Source organism: Sorex araneus, chromosome 2 (assembly GCF_027595985.1).
Source record: "Sorex araneus isolate mSorAra2 chromosome 2, mSorAra2.pri, whole genome shotgun sequence".
Lineage (NCBI taxonomy): Eukaryota > Metazoa > Chordata > Mammalia > Eulipotyphla > Soricidae > Sorex > Sorex araneus.
In genome coordinates, this window is record NC_073303.1 from 270,795,116 (window position 1) to 270,817,192 (window position 22,077).

Consider the following 22,077-nt stretch of genomic DNA (forward strand, 5'->3'; position numbering starts at 1 on the left):
TAAGAAAAAATTATGCACAATGAATTTTAATAACAAAACTGGATGCTGTAATTTGTAGAAATATATATGCAAGTGAAGAAAATGCTAATGTGTGCATATTATGTAATGATTAGTGATAAAGCAAAATACCTTTCTGCCAGAAAAATAACATGTAGAGTTATATCTATCAGATAAAGAAAATCTAATTTCAAATGTAATACAAGTCATCATATAGAAAAATCACAGAGATATAATATAAAAATATAATTTATAATACTTAACAATAGAGGGTCAAGTGTAAAACTTTCTAGAAGTACATTTTATAGTGCAGAAGTGGATTAATTTGCATGTAGACATATAAATGCAGTATATAAGCATATAGTATGTAAAATATAGCACAAGTAAAATGGTGCCTTTGATAAATTTGTTTTAAATTTATTTTTAAGCTCTCAAAATGTTTACTATCCTAAGCTCTTAATAGTTTAACCTATCCTATTATCTCTCCTGGAGTCTTCTCAGTTAATGTAGTTGAAGTAGACTAAATTTCAGACTTGTACAGTTCTTACTAAGAGAAATTTCAGCTTCCTGACCAGAGACTTTGGGATGGAATTAAGGGTCAGGTCATCATGAAATTATAAAATACTGAAACAGAAAATCAAATTTACAAGAGAGAGATGGAAAATGTAAAAAAAAAAGCCATTGGACAAAAAAAGTCTTTTCAGTATCTACTCCTATGATGTTTCTGGGATGAAACATCTGATTTGATTGTGGGTGTCTAAGTGCTGTTATTTTTTTTCAGATTGCTCCTTAAGGGCCTTGACTGCAAATCAGACAGCTCGGTCCGAGGTTCCCAGCTTATGCTTCTTCCTTAAATACCTGCTCTTCAAATTTCATCAAACACCACTGATGATGCTCATTAGTTTATCTCTTTCCATCCCAAATTTCTAGAATTGTTTTTCGCTCATGACAATATCTCTCGCTGGATGTAGTTAGTTTGAATTTTTCTAAAAAATTTTGTAAACTTAATTTGGGAAACTCAGAAAAAAACATAAGTCTGGTGAAGTTTTAACTGCAAGAAAAGTGGGAGTTAAATATTCAATAGCAAAATAAGTTAAAATAAGCATGTTATTGTGTTTCAATTTCATTGAATTATTGGTCTCAGATGTTCAAGAGGACTGAAACATATTTAAAGCCTGAGGCAGTTTTTGTACACAAACACACACACACACAATTTTAAAAACGTTCAGTTGGGTAAAATAGTGCTGGAAAGACTTTTAAAATTATGAACCAGATGTTTATCTAAATTTGGCTTTTACTTAAAATAATTACCAAACTGAACTTTTTATTTTTGGTTATTAACATATAAATTAATAAAATACACTTCATGCAGTTTTATTCAAATAATCATTTTAGAATAACAATTTTCCCATAATATCAAACATTTTATTTAAGTTAATGATAATGAAAAATAAAATTGCTTTATAACATATCATCTCTTCTGTCTCAAATCAGGAATTTTAAATAGGTTGAATATTTAAAGCACAAACTCATTCATATCAATCAGACATAATTTTTATTTTGCCTTTTTGAGAAATGATCTAAATAGTCAATCATTTAAGGATGGAGATTATAATTAAAACAGTATGCAATTTAATGTTAATCAGAAATTATATGACGTACAGTAGCAGCTTAAAAGATTCTAATGACTTCCAACTAACGGAAGTAGAGCTGAGAACAGTCTTTTAATAAAGGCCATTTTGCCTGGTAGGAAAATATTGTTAGTTGTAAAAAGAAACCTTTTAAACTAATAAGATGAGGTGCATGTAAAAATTAATATTATGCTCTAATGTTCTCTCTAGCGAGTAGCCTAGGTTGATTTATTCATTTAGGTAATTATGTTCAGCTATATTAGTAATTCACTGTTAAATTGAATTTGGAGAACGCACAATAAATTGAAACGGGAGTCATATTTCTTTCTCACTGTGTAACAAACAGAGATGTATTGATGTAAGTTCTGAGTGTACTACATAAGTTAAACTCCCTAGGCTGCCGTTTGATCAAAAGGCTTTAGACATTTACTTGAGCTATATTAGGTGCCTGCCATTGGATGGCAGTAAAATTCTACATCAATCACTTGAAGCAAAGTGAAGTTGGGAAAATAATGGGACTTTCCTCTTATTATTTAACAGCAGAATGCTGATTTAAAAGGCAAAGCTCAGGGGGCTGTGTATACTGTAGCAATACCAACTATTTTTTTTTTAACTGTTTTCTTCTCCCCTCCACTTAAATAGAGGGAGATTCAATTTTGGACAAATGAGTAGAGGTATTTTGGCACTCCCAGCAATTACATGCTTTTATTTATGTAATAAATTTTCATTCTGTATTTTTAAAAGAACATAAAAAGAAATTAAAATATATGTGTGATTTACCTCTTTGCACAATATGAATAACTTACCTCCTCCTCCACCACCCCACCTCTTGATTGTATAATACATTTGCGTTTTGTTATATGCAAGTCAAGAAAGGCTAAAGAGCTCTACACATCATAACGCTTACAATTTACTTTAAAAATTGCAGACAGAAAGCCAAGTTTTAAATTCCATAATCTTGCTAAAGATGAGATTACAGAAGAGATTTTTCCTCGGAGGACAAATTTAAATTTTGTAATTGTATACCCACTGAGGTGAGTCCTTTTCCCCACCACTTTAGATTTTTAGAAACAATGTTTAATATTTCTGACTTAACTTTAATTTAGGGTTACCCCAGTAAGATGCACAGAGCAAACAAGTGCAAAAAACAGAACCTTTGTCATCATAGGTTGCTGATCACATGGAATTAGCAGGAAAAAAAGAGTGCTGAGGAGAGCAAATAAAATATGTTCTAGATGCTGTCTCAAATAAAGAAATGTGTATTATTCTCTTCCTCCCCTTTTGTCTAGAGAAATGTGATGAGACGTTAGAATGTATAATTACAATTTATTTGTCAGTAAAATCAACCAATTGTTTTCAGAAAGTGTTCAGGGTGGTCTGGCCCAATCAGAGGCTATTAATTGGGATTTCCTGGGACAAACCTCAAACATCCCTGCTATATATCCTCTCCCTCACTTTATGGTTAAGTCCATTAAAAGTTTATAGTCTTCCAAAGATCATATTAAGCATTAAAATTCAGGCATCTCATTCTTGCTGCAAAGATTGTTAGAAGAAAAGAAAATAAATGGGTTATCACGAATCCATTCTCATCATGAAGAGTGTAAAAAGCATGCACAGTGGAACAATATTCATTTATTTTTACGACAATGATTGAGAAGAGAAAAAAGGAAGTGGAATAAACCTAGGGATGTGTATAGTATTATTACTTCCATGCACAGGGAGTCAGGAAGGTTAGAATAGAAAACCTGGCTTGCTGAGAAGCAAATATTTAACTTTGTGTGTGTTGTAGAGTACGAGTTTTGCAGGTCTCAGTATTAAATGATTGACTTTATTTCTGGTGCCAGAAAACAGAATTGGCATTTATTTAAATTGGCATGTGGCAATATTTAAAAGTTTATCCTCAAAATTTTTGCTGCAATAGAGGAACCACCAACATGTTTTCCTACATAGTCATTCTCAAACAAGATGTAGTATAAAATACATATAAACTTGCCTCAAATATTTATAGAGTCCTAACTTATTTTTAAAATTTAGATTATTTTAAAAATTAATAAAATAAAATTTAGATTATTTGTATTCATGCACAGGATTAAAACTAAAAGCATAAATTTCAATGGAATACAGAATTATCCGATTCTTGAATCTTAGCTATGCTTATTTATCTATGCATGTATATTTCAGAATAAACTGATTTTTTTCCCCTGACATTTGAAAAACAATTGGTAAAACTAATAAACTGAATTTCTTTGTTTTTGATACTATGAAAATTTAACTTGGAGTACTTTCATTGATTTAAATCTGGGAAAACTCATTCTCCAAAGGCAGGCATGTTTTAAATGGTTAAAATTCTTCTCAAAGTCCTATTTTTAGTGCAAAAGCTTTGAAGGAAAATTGCTGTAGATCTGTAAAGGACTTAATTGCTAGCATCCTGCTTACATTTATAAATTCAAATTTTTATATTCAAGGTTGGAACATGTGAAAGGTTCCGTGCAACTGCGACATACACTTGCGGATCTGTAGTGATCTTTTGCTCTTTGTATGCTTACTCGTTTTGCTGTGCCGCAGATTACAAGTAAGCATTGCACCAAGCTCTTCGAGTCTGAGGCCGGACTCCTTGGGTTTAGATATAGATTCTGACACAAACTAGCTGCATGACCTTGGAGCATTCACTTGATTTCTCTGTGCTCTTTAGCTTTTTTTTTTTTTTTCTGTCTAAAATGTGTGGCCTGCAGCCTCGGATGTCACTCAGGGGAAGACAGTGTGCTTTCCATGAGTGAGTTGCAAGTCCTTCCAGTGCAAAATCAAAAAAAGAAAAAAAAAACAAAAAAACAAGTTTCAGAGGTTTCTTGTGACGAGTTAATGAAGAAAATTAAATACCACTAGTACCTAGAAATATGACCGCATGGAAATATGGCATGGATGATTATTGAATGCCAGGGAGGGAAAGACCCACCCAAAGAACTTGAGACCCTGCTCTCGAGTTGCTGATAAACCCTTTTAGAAGAAAATTGAGTGCGTGGGAGGTGTTAGCAGAGACTAGGTACTGCAGATACAAGATGTGCATTTCAAGATGCTCCCAGGAGCCAGTGGGAGACTCAGGACGCAGTTGCTGCAAATGCACGAAGAGGCAGACGTTCTGGTGAGGACACAGCACACACACGGACGGGCACACCGGTCTGCTCTGCAGATCGCCCCTTTGGGACACAGTTCTTTGAGGAGGTCTGTGGTTAAAGGCATCTTGAAGGAGAACAGGATTATGTCAGGAGAGAAGGAAATGGGACATCTGAGCAGAGGGACCGTTCGATGCAAAATTATCAAGCCTAGGTACCACGTTCAATGGACCCTAATTTAACCATGATCGAGATTTAGGACACATGATGAACATAGCCCTTTCTTGCTAAGAGATTTAAGTAAGAATTAAGTAGTATCAATGAATTCCATACGTATGGTCTGACACTATAATAGAATGCGACTCCAGTCATGGAATTTGACATATAGATTATCCCATGGGGAAAATAGTCTGGGCTTCTTTATAGATTGTATGTCTATTTTAAATCTTGAAATACAAACGGTGACCTGTCAAATGACCTTTCAGCTGAAAGATGGTCATATCTAGATTTCAAAATTATCTTCTAGATAAATAAAATTAATTTCCTCTGAAGAAATCATTTTCCAATGCAAATAATTTTTAATGTTGCCCCTGGCTTACCGTTCTCATTAGGGATGTGTAATTAATAATTATTAGTGCAGAAATATATACAATTTATGTTAATGATTATAGGAATAGGCTACAAAATAGATGGGAATGGGACCAAAGTGGCAGGGAGTGAACAATTTATCTCTTATCACCAAATGAAAATATCTTGCATAAAATTCTAGTAAATTATTAAGCTAGGACCAGAGAGATAGTTCAGGGACTAAGGTGCTTGTCTTGCACATAACTGACCCCAGTTCTGTCCCGAGTACTGCTTATAGTTCCCAAGCACCATCAGAAGTGTTCCCTGAGCACAGAGCCAGGAGTACACCCTGAGCACAGCCAAGTGTGGCCTCGAAACTAAACAACAAAATAAAGAATTATAAAGCAAATAAATTATATTCTACGTGAATTATGTGAGTCTGCCAATATCTAGACCTTCAATACAATTGTCTTATGAGCTTACAGTAGCTGATTTAACTTTAGAGGGTTTATTTCTCTTAATTCTGGGGGTGTATTTGCAGAATCCCATAGAGAAGCATTTGTTTTAATATGCATGCATGTATCTATATGTATTCATAGCCACACAAGAAAGTTAATTGGAATTGTTTTGGTGAATCTAAAAGCATAAATAACTTAAATACTCATATGCTCATTCACATGGTTAATCCAATGTATAATACAAAATAATAAAAATTGTTAAATATATCTATGTATTTCTATTGATAGGTATATTAAAATGTTCAAGGTGCACATATGGGCTTTTAATATTATTTATCAGAGATGCAAATAATACTTTTATATAGTTTGAAGTGCTACACAGGAATATTTATATGAGCTTCTATGAATACCTACCTATATGGAAAATCATTTGAGAGATGCACCAATTTCTATATCCATTGGAAATCAACTTGCAGAGGAATAGTTTTGTGTCCAGGATAAGAATGATTTTAAGTTTTGCATATTTCAGTGTTGAGTCTTCAGATGTGAATATATGTGTACATATATATATTTTTTATAAGAGTAGAGAAAAATAAATGATCAATTTAGGCAGCGCTTGGTGGGATCAGGCTACTTTTGATCCTGTAGTATCACCCAAAGCAATCTCATAGGAACAGAAGATGTATTTCTAAAATGACCTCACTTTCATGTCTGTCAGCCTGGTTCTCTTTCTCATCTGAGAACTCAGCTAGAGCCGTTGGCCAAGGATCTTATTTCTGTTCTGTGTCACCCCTCCATCTGGGAAGGTTATTCATATCACAGTGAGAGAATCTCAGGGTAGTTGACTTCTTAGATCAGAACTGGCATTTCCCAGAGTGAAAAAATAAAGACTTGGCCATGTTGTTTTTTCTTGAACTTAGAGACATAAAGCACCACTTTATCTGCATTCTGGTGGCAAAAGTATTTGAAGGGCCAACGTAGATAAAGGGGAACTTAATTCTAAAAAGAGCATGAATAATAGAGAATATGAGTCAGGAGGGGTCATGAATGGAGCAGAGGATTAAAGAGCTGTTTTTTGTTTTGTTTTGTTTAGTTTTTAGTGTGGGGTTGAAGTGCCGGTGTAACCAGAAAACTGAATGTCATTGGGCATTGTCTATTCCTTTTATTTATTTATTTATTTTTGGCTATTTTGGATTACACTCAAAGGTACTCAGAGGTTCCTTCTGGCTCCGCACTCAAGAGTTACTCCTGGTGATGTTCCAGGGACCATATGGATGCCAGATATCAAACCCAGGTCAGCCTCGTGCAAGGCAAACGGCCTACTCACTGTACCATCACTCCAGCCCTACCTTATCTAGTACTTTGCTTTCTTTGTGTATTGCATATGAGTGAGATTATCCAGTCCACAAACACTGCATTTGATCCTTCAAACTCCTAATGTGACAATCTCCAGGTTTCTTCATGGAGTAAATGCAAGATTTCATCTTCTAGCTTAGTTTTCCATTGTGTGCATTTACTACGTCCTCTTTAACCACTCATCTTCTGTTGGGTATTTGCAATGTTTTTATTCCTTGGCTATTGTCAATAGCTCTGTAGTGGACAAGTGAACATAGATATATATATATATATATATAATTGACTGGATATAATAATATATCCAGTCAATTATAAATATATAAAATATATATTATATATTTATATATATTGAAATGTATGTAATCAAATCATGAAAACCCTTTTGGTTTATATATTCTATCAGAGTAGTTTTTGCAATAGTACTATTTCTAACAAAGTCCAGACCACCTGAAAAGTTGTGTTTAAAGCTGATTTTTTAATTAAAACAAAGGAACTGGAAGCATTTATGAAAATGTTGTCTTAATAGGCCGCTAACAGGCAAAAGCAAAACTAAATGTTTTAAATAAACCAAATTAAGTCAAAACTTTTCTTTTTATTTCAAATTCAATCCATTCACCTTCTCTATGCATGATCCTAGCAGGATAATTCATTTATTAAAGGGAAATGTGCAAATATTTATTTTGACCTACTCTATGGGCCAATTCCAGAAAAATGCCAGATATATTACTTATGCTTCTTATGCTCACATTTAAATATGCTTTTATATTTAGGAATTGTTTTTCACTGTTGCTTATCAACAGTTTGGTCATTCAAAAGCTATTTCTAAGTAACAGAACCTTTAATTAAAAAGAAATAAAATAACCTGATTCTGTCTTTTTTTTAAAAAAAATCATGTATAGGTGATAAAATGCTGAGAAGGTGTACGGTTTTTCATGAAGGTGTCATAATATGCATAGATCTAAAGTTAACATTGTGTGTTCTGTGTCTGTGTGTGTGCATGTGTGTGTGTGTGTGTGTGTGTGTGTGTGTGTGAGCGCACATGCAGTGGTGCTCAGGAACACTCTAGCTCTGTGCTTTTGGGGCTTGTTTCCAGACGTGCTCAAGGGACCATTAAGTGCCAAGGACCAACTGCAGCCTCTCACATGCAAATCATGTGCTCATCCCATTGGACTATATCTTCAGCCCCCGTTTTTGTGTAGATACCCAGAGTGGAGTCGCTGGATCATATGGCAGCTCCATATAAGCTTCTGGGAAATCTTCATATTACTTTCCAAAGAGGTTAGAACAGGTTCAGTCACATTAGTAGTGAATGAGGTTTCCTTTTATATACACTCCTAACTTTTTCCCTGAAAACTTTGATATAGTATCTCACCGGTTTGTGATATCTCATTATTATTTTGATTTGCAACCACCTAGTTATAATAATAATGGGCATTTTTTATGTGCCTGTTTGTGTCCTATTTGGAAAATGTTGGTTCAATTCTTCCCAAATTTTGCTGAGATTGTTTCCTTGTTGAGTTTTGTGAGTTTCTTATAAATCTTTGATATTAGTCCTCCTGTCATATGTATAGTGTGTGACTAATTTCTCGAATTTATTGTATGTCCTTTTTTAAAACTGGTGATTTCTTTCTCTAATATAAAACTTTCTAGTTTGATGTAATTTTATGTCTACTTAAGCTTTTACTTCCTTGCCAGTGAAGTTAAATCACAGAAAACTCTGAAACAAGTATCATGAGGTATTTTGCCTGTTTTATTTTTTTTAATGAGTTTTTTGTATGTGGGTTTAATAAGTTGCTGGTGTACTATTGTAGCTTTTAGTGTATTTTCATATATTTGAAAAATTTTGATAATTCAAAATGGCAAGTTAACTTTTCTGTTTTTCCTAAAGAAGGTAAGGGATTTAAGAATTTCTTACTTTTATTGTAAAGACAAAGTTTAATGCTGAATTTTTGAAGTCAATTTCACTATCTTTCAATACTGGTGAACTTTGTGTTTAAATATATTTTTTGTTTATTCAATATATATTAAAAATCTAATGAGAAGAGATTCCTCGCTAATTTTGGACTACTCATTAGCACAGATTGTATCAGATAAATTACATAGGCTTAAGTAAAACATTTAGATACCTTGATTTTAATATAATTTATGAAATCTCTGAAACAATGCTATATTTCTGAAATTTTTCACTATCTATTTTGTGACATTCATGGAAATTTTCCAGAGAGATGAACCCTTTAGGAGTTAGTTTTTGATAAAAATACACATGGGGTGGGATGGGATGCGGTGGTGGGAGGGATACGGGGAACATTGATGGTGGAAAATGTACACTGGTAGATTGGTGGATGGATGGGTGTTTGATAATTCTATGACTTAAACTCAACATGAAAGTTTTGTAACTATCTCATGGTGATTCAATAAAAAATAAATAAATAAATAAATAAATAAGAAAGAAAAATACAATATAAAATCCATAAAATCCAGTTAATGGTAACTTGTTCCAAAGTTTTAAGTCAAATGATATTTCACTAATAAAATGGGTGGACTTTTCTATCATTAGAAAACTATTTTTTTCTAATGATATTACAAAAGATATGTTTTGCTTTGGCCTCTGAGAGGATAGCACGTAACTATTGTTTTTTATTTTGATGTGGAAATATCAAATAGAGAATAGAAGAAGAAATCATGTGATGTTCTGCTTCAAGGATGGATCTGGAGAGTATCTTGCTGAATAAAAGGAGTTAGAGGAGGAGGGACAGACACAGAATGATCTCACACATATCTAACATATAAAGAAACACAGTAGAGGAATAACTAATGCCCAAAGACAATAGAAAGACACAGCAGAAGGAGTCCTTGATAGAAAGCTTGCCATGGGGGTGGGGGAGAAGTTTGGATAAGTCAGGGAGGGGACCACTCGGACAATGACAGAGGGAAATGGTCACTCAGTAAGGAAAGGTGGTTAAGAGATAGGCATGATACCCTGTTGGTAGCAGTATTATAAACCACCATATGCCTAATAGGAAAAAAGAAGAAAGAAAAGGATGCCTGCCATAGAAGTGGACTGGGGAACGGAGGGAAAATGGGGACACTGGTGGAAGGAAGTGGACACTGATGATGGGGTCGGTGTTGGAATATTGTATACCTGAAACTGAATTCTGAATAACATTGTTATTCACGGTGGTTCAATAAAAAAAGTAAATAAAAGAGAAAGAGAGATAAACTTGAGAATGGCTCACATTTTTATTGAACAATGACAGAAGTGACCCTGACTACACTGGGCTTTTAATCTCCTGCACTGTCCAGATGGTGGATTGGAGCAAGCGAGAGAAGGGAAACACTGATGCTTCTTGACACGAGAGCATGGATGAGGTTGAAACGCGAGGGCGGAAGCAGAAGGAATCTCTCTGTCCCCATCTCAGCTTCCTCTCCTTCCTTCAGCCTCATCCAGCCTGACATTTGGCAGTTGGCAGGCACCTCCTCCCAAAAAAGCAAAGCCAAATATTTGATTTGAATAATCACAGAGAAGCTGTCTCACTTTAATGCGCATGACCAACTTGTTTGCATTTTCCGCCTCTTGATTATGTGCAAATTGCTCATTACCAACAATCAGAACTTTAGATGCATTATTAGGTTTTGAATGAAGGGAATCAAGGATTATTTTCTATCACAGGTTCAGATTAAAACAGTTCATTGTTTTGTCATAGGAATTTAGCTCGGAGAATTGTTACCTTATTTGCACTGTGGCTTTTAGCTAACCCCTAAACTTGTGTGTGATGACACATTTGAAGAATTAGCCAGTAGGTAGACAAGGCTGAACTTTATCTATTTATTTCATTCTTTGGTGTGTTTAGAATTAAAAATATTGTTTGTCGTTGGTATCGAGAGCAACGATGGAGTGCAATAACTAAATCTAATACATTTTGGGCCAACTCACATCCTTATGAGGATGAAAAAAGCTGTAGGTAAAGGTTTATTGTTCAGAAACACAGGGAGCACCAATGTGGGAATGCATCCCTTAACTCATGTCTACCTTAATATCTGCAATTTATTCATTGACTTTTGCAACAAAATTTTGTGTGTGTGTGTGTGTGTGTGTGTGTGATTACTGAGCCTATGGATGCAAAAGGAAACTAGAAGCAAATACAACTCCCTGGAAACCTGAAATTAAGTACAACAGTAATAGAAACTTTGGTCTTTTTTAGTTATCTTAACAAAAATGAAGTACTCAAATATGAAATGTAAAATATAACATTCATAGAAGTATACACATTATCCAATGTCTAGGTGGAAATCTAATATTTAGAAGACTTTTTAGAAACATTGTACATTATTGAGATAAGGAAAAAATTTTAAAAAGTCATTTTATGACACTTACGAATTGAAAACCTTATTTTTCCAGGGTGTGTGTGGGGGGTGCACTCTCAGCTTACTCCTGACTCTGTGCTCAGGCATCACTCCTGGTGGGCTTGGAGGAATCCATGGGATGTCTGGATTGAACTCAGGTCAGCTGCATGCAGGGTAAGCACCCTGCCTGCTATACTACCACTCTAGCCTTTCCAAACATCAGTGTTTTTAAGGTTAAGATTCTTCACACATCTATATGTAGGTTAATTGCACTCTCAATCAAATTATATACACTTCTCCTAAATCCAGGAAATAAATGTGAAGATATAGACCACAGCCGTATATGTGCTAGAAAAGATTTCGAGGTAACCTAAATGTGCACTATAAAATGGATGAATAAATAAGGATTGATGGATGAATTCTCTAGGGCAAGATCTAAATCAGACAGACACATGAATTCAAATTTCTATGAGCAACCTAGATCTTAAAACCAAATGTTGGGAGACATAAGCAAGAGAATTGCCTCTGAATAAATCTATAGCCAACACTGTGTTTGTTCAGTTAATAATGTAGAAAGAGTACATTTTTCTCAAAACTGTTTATATACAAGAGCAATTACCAGTTATAGTAGAATGATATCTATTGTGCCAATAATTAGGATGGGCTCATAGAGGAAAAGAAGACACATGAAAATAAAACAAAAATTCTGCGTAGGTTAATAATAGTCATCCAATTCCAAGAAATAGAAGAGTACTTAAGTCAGCTCTTTTCTTTTTATAAATGTTGGCAAATGTAGCAAATTATTCAACAGACAAAAGGTTTTACCAGCTAAGTCCACTGTACCTGAGAACCCGAGGAATAAAAGGCTTCTTAAATTTGGTGTCACGATTTATCTTTTCTTTCCTTATTTTTAAGGGCAAACACTTTGTTTTTAATGATTTTAAACTCTGTTATTATACTTTCATGAACATTGTCTTCGTGAGATTCAGCTGCAGTCTGAACTGCACACTCAGAGTTAAAGTTGATTAGCATTCATGCTGCTTGGCTAATGTTTGGCGTTATGAGAACGATGTCATCAGCGAAGCGGAGGTGGTGTAGTTGCTGACCATCTATCTTCATTCCCATTCCTCCCCATTCCAGTAGTCGAATGACGTTCCCGAGGGTAGCACTGAAGAGTTTCAGTGAAATGGTATCGCCCTGCCAAACCCCTCTCTTTACGTCAATGATCACTTCCTTGTAGAATGGCGAGATTCTGGTGGTGAATCTGTAATACAGCTCTCGGAGGATCCTGATGTACTGAGTTTGAATGCCCTGTTTAGCTAGGGCTTTGATGACTGCTTCAGTCTCAAGGGAATCAAAGGCCTTCTTTAAATCGATGAACGTTAGACAGAGCGGCACCTTGAACTCTCGAGAAACCTCAGTGAGCTTGGTCACCATGTGGATATGGTCGATCGTGCTGAGTCCTTTTCGGAACCCGGCTTGCTCGAATGGCTGTCCTTCATCTAGTGTTCTACCAATGCTATTCAGGATGTCTCGAGGGAACAACTTATAGATAACGAACAACAGGAAGATCGGGCAATAGTTGCCGATGTGGTGGATGTCTCCCTTCTTGTACAACATAACAGTCCTGCTGTTTTTTCATTAGGACAGAACCTTGCATTCAGACAGGCAGCTTGTGAAGAGCCGAGCCAGTGTATTGATGAGTACTGGTGGCAGATTCTTCAGGTGTTTGGGTCTGACCCTGTCTAGACCGGGTGCTGTACGCTTCTTTACCAATGTAATGGCATGTTGGATTTCGAAACAAACATCTCCAAATGCAGCAGTTATGTGTACCTAGTTCGAGAACTCAACATGACGAACGACCTAGCACCTGAGCTGTGCAGGAGGAAGAGAGAGGCGTGGAACACCTTCAAGCGCATGGAAGAAGTGGTAAAGAGGATGAAGAACCACCGGCTCTGGGCACACCTTTTTTGATTCCACTGTTCTTCCTGCACTAACATACACTCAGAGACCTGGGCCCTACACAAACAGGATGAGAACACTATTCAGGTCTCCCAAAGAGGAATCTAAAGAGCTATGCTTGAAGTATTACGTTTCACTCAAGTGAGAGAAGGAATCCAGAGTTTCGACCTCCGTCGACGATCAAGAATCAGGGACGCTGTCTCTTTTGCCATTTTTGTTTGTCAAAAATCAGATGAGCCAAGCATGTAATGCAATTTGGAGACGACCGCTGGACTAGAGCTGTTACCGACTAGATTCCACGGGATGTCAAAAAGAAAGCCTGGCTGCCCACCTACTAGATGGTCAGACCTCTTCATCAAGACCCTGAACGAACTGTTTGAGGCTCTTCGTGTTCCTGGAGCAAGCAGATGCCATTGGGCTACTCTAGCATGCAACAGGGACAAATTGAGACGTTACTGGTCCCCACTTGAGCAAATCAATGAGCAATGGGATGACAAGTGATACAAGTGAAATTGATTATTATACTTTAGGTTACATGTTTACATAGTGTTAATTTTTATAGTTTTATTGTACACATTTCCCTGTACCTCACACCAAAGTGCCCAAAGATCTCCACAAATGTCCTAGTTTTAGTTCCTGTCCACGCAATCAATACCTGCAACACCCCCCCCCCCCGGCTTGGTATTCTCAGTTCTGTAATCCAGAGCCAAGAGTTCATCATTTGATGCTGTCTACTCTCTTTTTCTTTCTCTGTATACCCCAGATGAGTGAGATCATCTAGTATTTGCTCTCCTTCTTCTGGCCTGTTTCACTTAACTGCCTCCCAGTTCTATACAAATTACAGGAAACTGCAAGATTTCTTATTTTCTTATGTCTGCATAATATTCCATTGTTTAAACACACACATATACATATACATATATATATATGCTTTTGTGTGGGTGTTTACTGACATTGGATATTTGGGTTACTCTTTCATCTTTTCATCATCCCGTTGATCATCGATTTTCTGGAGCAGTCTCAGTAACGGCTCCATTCATCCTAACTTGAGATTTTAGCAGCCTCTCTTTACTCATCCTTCCCAATGGTGCCTCATTGGAGGCTCTTTCAGGGTCAGGGGAATGAGACCCATGATTGTTACAGACTTTGGCATATGAATACACCACGGGGAGCTAGTTAGGCTCTCCCATGCAGGCAGGAAACTCTCGATAGCTTGCCAGGTTCTCTAAGAGGGAGAACTAGGCTATACTATACTTATTATATAGTTAATGTTTTTGGGTTTGGGGTGGATGTCAAAAATTGGAATTATTGTGTCATATGGTCATCATTAGAATTAGAGTGATAGCACAGCTGGCAGCGTGTAGGGTGTTTGCCTTGCACGTGGCAGACCCGGGTTTGATTCCTCTGTCCCTCTTCAAGAGATTGACAAGCTACTGAGAGTATCCTGCCCACACGGCAGAGCCTGGCAAGCTACTTGTGGCATATTCGATATACCAATAACAGTAACAAGTCTCACAATGGACATATTACTGATGCCCGCTCGAGCAAACTGATGAACAATAGGTCGCTATTCTTTTCTATATTTGAGCAGTTCCCTGACTATTTTTCACAGAGACTGACCAAGACAACATCCAACAATCTATATCCAACAACATCCAGGCAATCTCTGCAGACTCTAAAACCGTCCCAGACTCCTTACGCCAGGGCTGAGGGGATGGAATGAAGCAGCATGGGGTGGGCGCGTGGTGGGGGTCATCAAAAGGAACAAAGAGAAACAAATCTTGAAAATGTTTAGCAGAATGACAGCTAAAAGTCAATGAAGGTTTCCTTAGAAATGTGTGACTTAAAAACAATAGAGGTCGGGGGCTGGAGTGATAGCACAGCGGGTAGGGTGTTTGCCTTGCACGCAGCCGACCCGGGTTCAAATCCCAGCATCCCATATGGTCCCCTGAGCACCGCCAGGGGTGATTCCTGAGTGCAGAGCCAGGAGTAACCCGTGTGCATCGCCGGTGTGACCCAAAAAGCAAAAAAAAACAAACAAACAAACAAACAACAAACAATAGAGGTTTATTTTCTCACAGTTCCAGACATAAAAGTCTGATGATGAAGGACTTTCAGGGCTTTTCTCTCTCTGAATTAATTCTTTGTGGTTCTTCCCCTCCATTTCAGGGTCTGGTATCCCAGAGTGCCTTGGATTGGGGCTACATCATTCAGGGCTTTGTGTACTCTTCATGGGGATTTCTCCCCGGGTCATCTGTACAGATAGATATGTACATATATATCTGTATATATGTTGTGCAAATATAGCTGTCCATATATATGTATAAAACATATGTTTGCATATATTTGCATATATGCAAATATACTTGTCCATATATATTTGTATATATGTATAAAACACATATACATATGTAATATTTATACACATAATGTAGTTCAACTTAATACATCTATTTTATTATAATTTTTATCCGTTTTGGCCACAGCAATGCTTAGGGGTATCTCTTGGGTCTGCACTCAAGAATCATTCCTGGAGGTGCTCAGGGGACCATACGGGATGCCAGGAATTGGACCCGGGTCAAAGCAAGCACCCTACCCACTGTACTATCTCTCTGTCCCTGTATAAATCTATTTTAAAAGCATCTTCTCAAATACATTCTGATCTTTATAATCAAGTATTATTGAATTAATGTTATAATTGTTTCTAGTAGTGTGAGAAGCCCTGCATAGCACAAGTTAAACTGTCCTATCTCTATAAAACAGATGGCATGGATGTGGATAAATTATAAATGCACATGTTTAGTTGCAACAGTCTTAGAAAAATCTATCAAACACAGTTGCAAGATAAGTTGTTAAGGTATATTAGAATTTGCTAAAAGAAAAAACTTGGTGAAGCAGGATGGCTTCAAAGGAGTAAAGGTTAAGAAACCTTCAGTTTTACAGCACTGACCATGCAAGTGGAAGCAAACGTAAACAAATGGGACTACATCAAACTAAGAAGCTTCTGCACTTCAAAAGAAACAGTGACCAAAATACAGAAAGAACCCACAAAATGGGAAAGAATATTTACCCAATACCCATCTGAAAAGGGATTAATATCCAGGATATACAAGATACTTGTAGAATTGTATAAGTAAAAACCTCCAACCCCATCAAAAAATGAGGAGAAGAAATGAACAGAAGTTTCCTCAAAAAAGAAATACAAATGGCCAAAAGGCACATGAAAAAATGTTCCACATCACTAGTCATCAGGGAGATGAAAATCAAAACAACAGTGAGATATCTCACACCACAGAGACTGGCACACATTCAAAAGAACAAAAGCAACCAGTGCTGGTGTGGATGTGGGGAAAAAGGGACACTCCTTCATTGTTGGTGGGAATGCCGACTGGTCCAGTCTTTCTGGAAAAGAATATGGACAGTCCTTCAAGAGTTAGAAATTGAGCTTCCATATGACCCCTCAATACCACTTCTGGGAATATATCCCGAGAATGTAAAAGAGCACAGTAGAAATGACATCTGTATCTATATATTCATTGCAGCACTGTTCACGATAGCGAGAATCTGGAAACAACCCGAGTGTCCTAAAACAGATGACTGGTTAAAGAAACTTTGGTACATCTACACAATGAAATTCTATGCAGCTGTTAGGAGAGCTGAAAATGAAATTTGCTTATAAATGGATAAACATGGAGAGTATCATGCTAAGTGAAATGAGTCAGAAAGAGAGGGACAGACATAGAGGGACTGCACTCATATGTGGAGTGTGGGGTAGCATCACATGAGGCTGACACCCAAAGACGGTAGATACAAGGGCCAGGGGGATTGCCCCATAGCTGGAAGACTGCTTCATGAGCGGAGGGGAGAAGGCAAATGGAATAGAGAAGGGATCACTAAGAAAATGATGGCTGGAGGAACCAGTTGGGATGGGAGATGCGTGCCGAAAGTAGATAATGGACCAAACATGATGACCTCTCAGTGTCTGTGTTGCAAGCTATAATGCCCAAAAGTAGAGAGAGAGTATGGGGAATATTGTCTGCCTTAGAGGCAGGGGGAGGGTGGGGAAGGGGGGTATACCCGGGATACTGGTGGTGGGGAATGTGCACTGGTGGAGGGATGGGTGTTTGATCATTGTGAGATTGTAACCCAAACATGAAAGCTTGTAACTATCTCATGATGATTTAATAAAATTTTAAAAATTAAAAAAAGAAAATTAAAAAATATATCAATAAAATAATGATTATAACAGAAAAAAAGAAAGAAACCTTCCGTTTTAGAAGGGCTGGAGCGGTAGCACAGAGGGTAGGGTGTTTGCCTTGCACTTGGCAGAACAGGGTTCGATTCCTCCATCCCTGTCAGAGAGCCTGGAAAGTTACCAAGAGTATCCTGCCCACACGACAGAGCCTAGCAAGCTACCTATGGCGTATTCTATATGCCAAAAACAGTAACAACAAGTCTTAGAATGGAGACATTACTGGTGCCCGCTCAAGCGGATCTATGAGCAATGAGATGACAGTGACAGGGACAATATAGTTCATATGTTTATCATCTGTTTATATTATACTTAAATCATACATGTATATATGGTATTTAGGCACCTTAATTTATAAAGGCTTTCATAAAGAGATCAGAGCATTCAATATTCCCTCTTCAAATCCATCATCAGTGTTCTTCTACCAAAATCCAACATTCCCTTCCCCTCCCCATGGCATGTAAATTTAATCTATAAATTTAACCTATAGAACTCAGTGCATCTGAAGATAGTGAATCCATGACCACTGTCAATATATCTATCAGCTCAGGATGTTTTCTTTAGCTCCCTTCAGTTATTACATTTTGTGTGCAGTGCACTTCTGTTGTACGGATTTACCACACCCACCAGAGTGTCAGTACAATCTCACCCAAAGCGAGATTTCTTCCATTTCTTCCATTTTTCTTCACCTTACCGTCTGGATAGTTCCATATGTCTCTCCATCCTGGGAGTTGCTATTTTATTTGTTAGCAGAACCTATGCATCTTGCATAACAGGAACTTTGCACACTTTGTCAGTCCCATCTCCCTCTTACCCTCCGTGAGTCCCTAGCCATCACTGCTCTCTACTACTCCGTTTCTAGGAATTGACTGTCTTAGATAATGCATAAGAGATACTCTATAGTATTTGTCCCTCTGTTTCTAACTAGGTGATTTCACTTAGCATAATTTTAAATCTTTACATCTTTTCATGTAAGTACTCAGTACCCTCTTTTAAGAACCTATATCTCTTCTTTAAAGGACAATTCTACCAGATTGGGGCACACTCTAATCTGAGAACATATTAAAATACTTATTTACAAAGACCCTTCTATTAAATATTTCACAATCACAGATTCCAGGACATATTTTCTTTGTTTTGGTATGAACAATCACTCAACTTAATATATGTATGTATATATATGTATATACATACATATATATATCATATATAAATCAATTACATACATTAAAATTTGGGGTCATATTGAGGAGAAAAACACCATACCCACTTGATCTTTGTGTTACTATATAATATACAGCATGCCAGTACACAGTAGGCATTTTGTAATTATTGCAAAAATGTGAACGATGTTTGTAGCCAATAACTAATCTTTTCCTAAATATCTCTTCAATGATGAAGTTGTGCTAATCCTTAAAAGTTAACAAATGTTACATCAATAGAACAGCATGGCTTCAGAACATTGAAAATGGCGAATCCAGATTCTACTTACATAATGTTTAATTGTCCCTGGTAGCAAAATGCTAATTGTATAAAAAAGAAATGGGCCTGTGCATGTGAAATATGTGAATATCATAAAAAGTTGGCTCTAACTATTGGAAATCACAGATAAATACTGCTCTACAAAGCCTATGCTGAAATTAGCTTAATTTGCCACCATGGTCAATTACATAGCCAAATACATTCTTGATGGGACTTGTGTAATGGGCCATCATTCTTTCAAGAACAAAATTGTTTCCTATTCCTGTGATTTGATAATAAGTAATAAACATGTAATATATCAATTTACAAAGTCAATTACATAATCAAGACAAGTGCCAACAGCAATAACCAAAATACTCTGTACTGTATTTACTTTCATATTCTCCACCTTCCCTAAGGCACCAAGGCCTGGCATTTTTCCTACTTTCTCAATTTTCTTTGCATAATTTTCCACTTGGTGGACTGCCATTGTCAACAGCAACACCCTTCAACTTCTGGAGGTTTGGTAAGAGCAGTTAAAGAGAAGAGAACTGTGTTTCATTAAATTCGGCTTGCCTAATGTAGATGCAAAAGCATTCAATTATTCAATATTGCTAGCGAGGCATGTTATAGAAAAGAACCCAGAAGAAACTTGTCTCTCCGTGAAGTATGATATGCAATCCTGACAAATATCAACTTCTTCTCTTCCTATTTTAAGTGGAAAATATAAGAATGCATATTACAGTATTCTTTGCTCGTAACTTGCTGAATAATTTTAGCTGCAGAGGAAAACAGACATAGAAGAAGAAAATTTAGTCTTATGGGTAAGATATTTTCTTGAAAACCTCTGCAGTCTTGATGGTTCATGTATATATAAAGGACATTCTTAAGTGAAAGCAAAAGAAAAAAAAGAAATTAACTTGAATTTCACTACAAAAGGCTATTCCACCTCAAATTTTATTGTAATTTACTTCAGAACTGTGTTTGTGCTTCAGACCTTGCCTAAGTGCAGGTTTCAAAGCATTTGGAAGTAATTAGTTCTTGTAAATTGAAATGAAATTTAATTTCTACCCTAATTCTTAAAGAGTGTTTTCTAAGTAAGTGTAAGTTAAGCATCCCTAAGGAAGAATTGCTTCCAAGTCATTTGATAAATAAGAGGTCACATATATTAAACATATCTCATAGTGTATCATCCTGTTTCTTCAATAGTCACATCAATATAAAGGATAGAATTCAGAGGGGTGAGTTTCCAGCTTTATACAGCATTCTATGTGAACTTACTGTTTATTTTGTTGATTATTAAGTTTGTGCTGACAACATTTGGGTAAGGTGACATTTAATTTTTACTGTAGAAAAATTAACCAGAAATAGATGAAATTTTATACAAATGTACATATCCCCAGATGTGAATATAGGAAAAACTTAGTTTGTCTCTGGGTATTTATTTTCCATATAAATCTCCTAGCACATTCTTATCTGTTATGTAAATAAGATGTGGAATTCCAATAGTGTATCAGTGTTCTACAGCAGATGGTGCACTGAGATTTACCACACCATTACATTTAATGGGTTTGAATTCATTTGGATTTCTTGATGTTCTCTCTGTCCTTCTCCTAGCAGCAATGTTGCCAGCATTCCTGATTATATATGATTTGAGAGAGTGCTTAAAGAAGAAAAACTCCCTTATTTCAGAAATATGAGTATTTTATGTCAAAGTTTAAAGTGTATATCTATTGCATTTCAGAGAATTTATATGTCCCATGAGAAAAGGAAAGTTAATGAATATTCAACAAAGTATTTGCCATCATCACACTCAAAGATATTTGATAAAACGGAAATGCTCAATTAACTATTGTAGTGCTAGTAGGGAGTATTCATTTGAAAAAAATGTATCTTTTTTTGTATCCTTGATCATCTTGGATGAAGTAGAAAGACATTAAAAGTTTTATACAGAAGTTTAATATAGGGAGTGCAAAGATTCCGGAAAATACCCATTTCAGTTAATCATTTAAAATTGTGCAGGACTAATTCTGTTAAACACACAGTTTTTGGCTCACTGATTATTCTGGATTAATAATAATTAATATACCTAACTGTTTGATTAATGAAAGGCAGACTTCAGTGAGGATCAAAATGTCAGCATGAACGATTTTCAGTTGTTGCTTCTGAGTTTGCTTTATCTAGTAGCAGAATAAGAGTTGATGTAGTTACAAAAATGACCATGAGAACACAGCCGGGAAAAAAAAAGGATACAAGAATAAGGTTATGTCTAACATTATAACTATGATCTTGATCTGGTAAGTCTAAATCACTATATCTTAAAGAGCAGTAGACAAATATCACCAAAAACCAAAAACTACTATAAAATGTGCTTAAGATGGAGTTGCTAAGCTTACATCAAAATCTGTGGAAATAAAACTTGGATATCAAAACATTAAAAAGAATATTCTGATGAATCTTGTTTGGATACTTATATCTGTATACAGGCCTACACACAGATCTTATCTCTGAAAACCAGTCTTGTCTGAGTGTAAGTTAAGATCCTCCACTCAGGGTTCTGTAAATTTCAACTGATTACTTTCCTTCTCTGTATCTTTTATTTGTCAACTATTTTGGGATTAATCTACCTATGTCACAGGATTGAATAAGAAAATTAAAATTTTAAATAGATAAGTGCTAGGCATATACTCAACATAAAATAGGAGTTTGTAGACAGATATCAAAAATTAACACACATTTTACTGGCCCTGTCAAATCATAGGTAACACATAGTCTTGTTAGAAAAAAAAAAGAAAATAGAAGACTCCTTAGAAAACATATGAGCATGTTTGAAACAAACGAAAGCCAAAGCTGTATTGCATGTTGTTTTTTGTTTGCATTATACTGAACTTTGTAATCAATATGGTTAACATTGTCAGATCAACCTTCAGTCACAGTCT